This window comes from Rosa rugosa, chromosome 4, assembly GCF_958449725.1.
Source record: "Rosa rugosa chromosome 4, drRosRugo1.1, whole genome shotgun sequence".
NCBI classification, from domain to species: domain Eukaryota; kingdom Viridiplantae; phylum Streptophyta; class Magnoliopsida; order Rosales; family Rosaceae; genus Rosa; species Rosa rugosa.
The window spans coordinates 41,101,933-41,108,723 of record NC_084823.1 but is presented as its reverse complement, the minus strand read 5'-3'; the positions used below and the strand labels follow the sequence as shown (position 1 = coordinate 41,108,723).

Sequence of the window (6,791 nt, the reverse complement as noted above, 5' to 3'; positions counted from 1 at the left end):
CTATGTATATTTTTATTCATAATATTTTCAAATTCTAGAATGAGATTTATTATGTTTGATAGTATTCTAGAAATCCTTAGAATGAGAATGAATTGAAGTTTTATTTTTCCACCATATTTCTCACATTAACTCATATGCAATGCATACATCATAATGCATCACCTTCAGGATTAAGAAAACAAAGAAAACATCTCATAATGCATAAAGTCATAAACTAAAGAAAAATCATTGTCATCTATAACAATGAGCACAAATCCGCTACTCATCATAATTATTAGACCCTCAGCACTCATAATCTTTCCATGGATCTATTTAATCATTATGTTAGGATCTTAACAACCTCTGATAATGCAGATTATAATTGCTTATACCAGAAAAAAAAAAAAAAACGATTAGTACACTTCAACCCCAGAATAAAACAATGAGAAAAACATCAGGGCAGTGGTGGGGCGGGGTCGGATCGATCATGATTGATGATCACAAGTCCTCAATCAGGTAGGGAGGGATTCTCGGATCGTTATCGAAATCAAACAAAACACCGGGTTTGGCTCTAACTCTCCCCAAGGCCAAGCAAGAACGTTCGTACTGTGAGAACGAACACTACTAGAATTATAGCCCCAGACATCGGTCAAAAACCGATGAGAAACAAAAACTCAACCGATGTCTTTGTGGGTGATGAGAAAGATCCGGAAAATGCAGACATCGGTTTTTAGCCGATGTCTAATATTCGGGTAGACATCGGTTCCTTATAATAAACCGATGTAAAGAGGTTTAAATGATAACAAACTTGCATGCTTTACTATTGTTAAACCTACATTTTATTGTATTTAAAGCTTAAAGAAATATAGATTATATAACACAAGTTTGAGTTTTAACATCGTTATTGATTTAAGAACCGATGAGTAATACTGTTACAGACATCGGTTTTCATTTTGGAACTGATGTCTGGAACTCGGTAGTATATCGTTTCTGACAATGAACCGATGTGTGGATATGTTAGTAACATCGGTGTTCATTTCGGAACTGATGTCTAGCACTCGGTAGTATATCGTTTCTGACAATGAACCGATGTCTGGATAGTTTAGTAACATCGGTTTTCCTTTCGGAACTGATGTCTGGGACTCAGTAGTATATCGTTTCTGACAATGAACCGATGTTTGGATAGTTTAGTAACATCTGTTTTCCTTTCGGAACTGATGTCTGGGACTCAGTAGTATATCGTTTCTGACAATGAACCGATGTCTGGATGTTTTAGTAACATCGGTTTTCATTTCGGAACTGATGTCTGGTACTCGGTAGTATATCGTTTCTGATAATGAACCGATGTCTGGATATTTTAGTAACATCGGTTTTCATTTCAGAACTGATGTCTGGCACTCGGTAGTATATCGTTTTTAACAATGAACCGATGTCTGGATATATTAGTAACATCGATTTTCATTTTGGAACTGATGTATCTGTATTACTGGACATCAGTTTTTATGGCTAAAACTGATTTCAACTTTATATCTAAACATCACATTCTATAAAGAGGATTCTGTCCACAAAATAGAACTGTGATTATAAATTGCAAATTGGGGTATTATATCCGACATTCATCATCTTTAACAGTTTACAAAATGGGCAAAATAAAACCCCAATTCATGCACCTATATACTACAAGGCTAGCCTAGCAATTAGTATTCTTGTTTGTTCATAATTGCTACAAAAAAGTTAATTAAAAGCTAGCCTAACTCAAAATCAAGAAACTGGTCAGAACCTACAGCAGAGTTTGTAAGTAGTCGGCTACTTCAATGCGGACCTCATCAAGTTGTTGTTGGGTAAACCCTTTCCGATCCTTTACCGCTCACTACATATAACAACAAACTGGGATGTAAAATCTCAATTTCTTAAAAGCACACCCGAAAATGGATGCTCTATGTAGAATCTAGCATAATATAATCAATTCAAAACTAAAACTAGTATGCAGACATCGAATTCATCTGTTCAATTCCTGGCATTGGTCTTCTTAGCACACAAAAGGAAGCAAACTGAAACCTTTTCACAAACCGTAAACACTGGATTACCATACCATCTCAAAAACCCCAAATTCACAACAAGAAAAGAGAACCCAACAAAGCCCCGCACATCAATTCTGAAACAGAGAGAAAGAAAGAGCACCTGAACACAAGTGTCGGTCATGTAAACACCGTCCAAGTTCCCTGAGTAGGAAGAAGAAGAAGAGGAAGGGGCTTCTTCCAACGCAGTAAAGGAATAAAAATGAGAGCTGAGAAGCCTCTGGTTCTGCTTGATTCGACCCCCAAAGTCATGTGCTTTACATATTCCTGACGTCTTCAACTATTTATAAAGCCTTTTGCTTTTATCACTCACATCTCATATCACGTAATACCAAACGTCAGAAATATCAGAAGTCTAGTCTTGGTGGATCTTCTACAGCCACAAAGCCCAGAAACCCAGATCACAATTCACGACTCTCATCGTTCAAGTTTGGATCTTTCCCACAAAAGTACCTTTTGCGCTGGCTGCATAGCCAACCATGAACAGCCCTCAATGCAGCTCCAAGAGAAACTGAATCTGTAGAGGGGTAGAAAGAAACAAAACTATTACGATCAAGAGCGCAAGTATTAAACTGCACCAATGTGCAGTTTTCTCCATACATGCATGAAAAAAACAAAATTACTGTAAGCAATTCATTTCTGTAAATTCATTGTTTGATATGCCCTTGAATTGAACACATTCTCACCACAATTTAAGGTACTTTATTTTCAGAGTTTTGGTAGCAAATGATGTGATAGTGTCGATATGTTGCTCTTGCTCCAGCCTACTAAGATGATTAGATGAATATTATATTAATTACCAGGTAGAAATGTCGAAATGAGATCTAAGCCCAACTCAGTTCACTTTTCAAATTATTCTTAGATCTGCCTTTATATATATCTGGTAATCCTAGTTCTTTTCATCGGTTACAGTTTGCTTTTATCGAAATTATTGCAGCTACAAATATTTGCATTTGCATTCTATTCTGTGTGCTTAATTAATTTCATGAGTTGATAGAGAAACAAATACTAAAAGAAAAGGAAGAAGTGAAGAACAACAAAATGAGTTTTATCAGATAATATTTCAACAAACAAGATACAAAGAAATATACATGAAGTTTAAACCGACATTGTCTATTAGAAAACAATGACATAGAAGTGCACTTTAGCTAATATTGAGAATTTGAGAATTTGAGCCAACTGCAAGTAAGCCCATATATCAGACAAACAAGAACAAGAAATCTATAGCTTGAAAAACAAAATATCTATACAAGTGAAGACAGAACACAAGAGAGAGAGAGAGAGAGAGAGAGCAACCTGATGTAACAAATTATCTTCAACAATTGCTAGAGCACCAAAGCTATTCCCAACATCAATAAAAGTCGGCAGTCCACCTGTTGTATGGCTTTGATTCTTAAAGCAGAAAAATATTGAAGACTTACAAATCTGAGTACACAAATTGACATAAACTATCATACATTGATACCCAGCAATTCAAAGGAAAAGGATCAGATTGAGAATAATTTAATAAAAAAGGGAATCACCCAAATTTCAAACTATTGAGCAGAATACAAATGCCCAATAAATACCAGAAAGGAGCAAAATTTAAGAACTCACATTTTTGATACTTTTCGGACATAGAAAACTCAAGTCCAGAAACAGCAGAAAACATTGCACCAATTTAAAGCAAAATCCCAGTTAGTCCTAAATAGAAACTTTTTCCAACTTTACCATCCATAACCCAAAAATTACCAGAAATAGCTGGTCTGAGAACACCATCACCAATCACCATACAAGTGGCAATCAAAGCAAGTACAAGCAAACACCTCTGCAACACCCTATGCTTCTCCAAAAAACAGACAATAAAGCTTACACCTTTACTTACAAAACCGAAATGGGTACTCCCCAAACTGAAATATAATCAACATCAAAGATCAAAGTTCACACCTTTACTTGGTTTCGATCAATCCCAGTAGAATATCTTATTCTTTTTGCCATACTTTGCTAAAACCATGAAAAAATCTTTATTATTCTCTAGAACATAAACGGAACAAATTTAATGGCATAGAAATGCTTAAATACCTTTTGAAGTGCCATGGTCGAATAGTAGTTGCATGAGTTTCCCACCTACTTTTGGGCTTGTCTGTCTCTACAACACCCTCTGGAAGTATCATGACCCACCAAGATCAGCATTAAACACATTGGAAAATAGAAGATGTGCAAAGTGATAATAATTAATCTAAGGTAAGTCAGAAGCTCTAGAAGTATCATAGCCCACCGAGATCAGTCAGAAGCTCTAGAAGTATCTAAAGTCATCGGTCAAATGATGTTCAGCTATCTGTCCTGTCCACCAAAGTCACCACAGCAGCAAGAAACGACTCAAAGTTGTTCCCGGAAACCTATATCTGCCAACCAGAGAAAGTTAAGATATCAACAGGCTTCAAAACACAAAACAGGAACTAATTTGTACAAATCAAATGTTTGTGCAAAGATCAACTATACAAACTCATCCACTGAGGAATGTAGACCTAATGTGGGGCTATCCTACTTCTATAGAAACTTACCAACATAACCGCATATCCTTTTCAAACCAGATACTGTATTGGATTTCATTTTATGCTTTTTTCGTTTCACTTGCTCAGTGACTAATATGAGTACATGCAGTGGTGGTGAAAGCTTACCTTTATATCCTCTTGTTAATGCTATAGATCAGTGATGTTGCCACTTGACTGAGGTTCGTACAATAATTATTCTAGATGTGTATATTCGTGTATACTTTTTTTTAAGCCCTAGCTTTTGACTATTTAATGAGGGAATAACAGGTTGTAAAGAACAGATAGAGACATCCCCAATACAAAAAGGGAAGTTTGATTGATTTTTAATCTTTAATAAAACACCTAATTGTAATACATAGGTATTATGTCATTGCAAATTAATGACCAGTCCTTTGCCAAAAAAAATGAGTTCTTGGAGAGAAAAGTATAAAGAAATTACCAACTAAGAAAATTCCTCCCAATAAAAGCAAGATTGGAGTCGAGAGAAGAGATTAGAGTCCACCTCATCATGTTCCTTCTTGCTCAGGTTTTGACACAATGATTTGTAATCATCAGTCAAATGATGCTCAGCTGCCCAGTCCTCCAAGGCCTTTCTGCCAGGAACAACCACAGCAACAAGAAATGACTCAAAGCCGTTCCCATAAACCCATATCTGCTGACCAGATGAAAGTTAAGATGTAAAGATATCCATCCGTAGCTTCAGATAACATGAAAGAAGGGTAGAGGACACAACCACAAAATTCAAATGTAGCACAAAGACGAACACAAACTAATTTATTATAGAATACAGAAGTTAGTGACATACCGATGTGACAAGGGGACATTGCAAGTATTTGCTTTCAACGCTTTCCACAGCAACATATTCACCACGAGACAGTTTAAATACTTCATTTTTCCTGTCTATAACTTTCATTGCTCCATTAGGCTGCCATTCTCCCATATCACCTGTGATCCATCCACTCAAAATGAATCATCAACAAAAATTTTGAAGGCGCCCTCTTGAAAAGAAACCAAAAGATTGAGCATCAACCAGGAAAGTACCTCATTTCTAGTATTGTACACATTTACCTGTACGGTACCACCCTTCAATCTACAATCTTCCTCTGCAGATTGACAGCCAACATGTGCAAGAACTAAAATCAAACACAATCAACATGCACCAGCTCAAAATACCACACATTTAAGCCATTCAAAGACAAACCCAACTCAAATACACAAGAATTAAACAAAAAAGACTGAACTTTAGATCAAAACCGGACATAAAATCAGTACTGGTGGTAACCAAGAGAAGAGAGAGAGAGAGAGAGAGGACCTACGAGACTAGACGTTGGAGAATGACAAGCTCAGGTCGGCTAATAAGCTCGAGGTCAGATCGGAGCTCAAGCTCGAGGTCTGGAAAACTAGATCGGGGACTCGGGGTCAGAGCGAGGCAGGGGAACTCGGGGTCAGAGAGCGAGGTCGGGGACTTGGGGTCAGGTTGGAGGCGGCTCCAGTAGGCTTAGGTTGGAGAATGAGGTCGGTAGTCGACGCAGGTCAGCTTGGAGAAGGAGATCGGGAGTCGATGCAGGTCAGCCGTCAGCTTGGAGAACGAGGTCTGGAGGTCTGGGTTCGAAATTTTAGAGAAAGCGGAAAAAATACTAAGTGTTGGGGGGAATGAGGGGGAATGAAATTTTAGTCCCCGCGTTCTCAAATTTTTTAAAGTTAGTCCCTCCGCATTTTTAAAAAAATTTCCAACAAAACCTTTCTCATCGGTTCAGTTAGTGACTGATGTGTATAATAACAATAGAAATCGGTTTTTTCACAAACTGATGTTAGAACAATTTTTAACATCAGGTGCAATCCTGACCGATTTAATAGTGGCGATGTCTAATGACATTATTCTAGTAGTGGAAACTATATATGGAGGATATGATCATACACTGTTGTTGATAATTAAGAACAGCAGGAGGAGCTTGGACCCAGAAAATACAGGTGGTCCTGATATGCATGTCCTATAGTACTGTAGAAGTTAAGATAGATGGACTAATAGTCTAACTGCGTGCCCTAGCTTGGTGTTCACCTTTGATTTTCCCCATTCACATCTCACTAGTGTGTTGGATTTTTGCAACGAAAGAAGAACTAGACAGAGACGTGCATATATATCCGTGACTATTGAAAACTGCCCAAGCTTACCAATCTTTAATGTTGAATTTGTTTCATT

The 6,791-nt window shown here is 37.2% G+C and overlaps 1 long non-coding RNA gene across 1 annotated transcript; it reads right to left on the bottom strand.

The window, feature by feature from the left end:
- Positions 1 to 1,250: 1,250 nt before the first annotated feature.
- On the bottom strand, positions 1,251 to 6,239 carry LOC133746390 (uncharacterized). Its single transcript, XR_009864104.1, has 10 exons — positions 5,908 to 6,239; positions 5,633 to 5,724; positions 5,397 to 5,536; positions 5,031 to 5,243; positions 4,315 to 4,441; positions 4,119 to 4,197; positions 3,984 to 4,040; positions 3,354 to 3,874; positions 2,161 to 2,574; positions 1,251 to 1,849 (listed from the first exon to the last, which is right to left on the bottom strand). It is a non-coding gene; the product is annotated as an uncharacterized LOC133746390 (long non-coding RNA).
- Between the last annotated feature and the right edge of the window lie 552 nt (positions 6,240 to 6,791).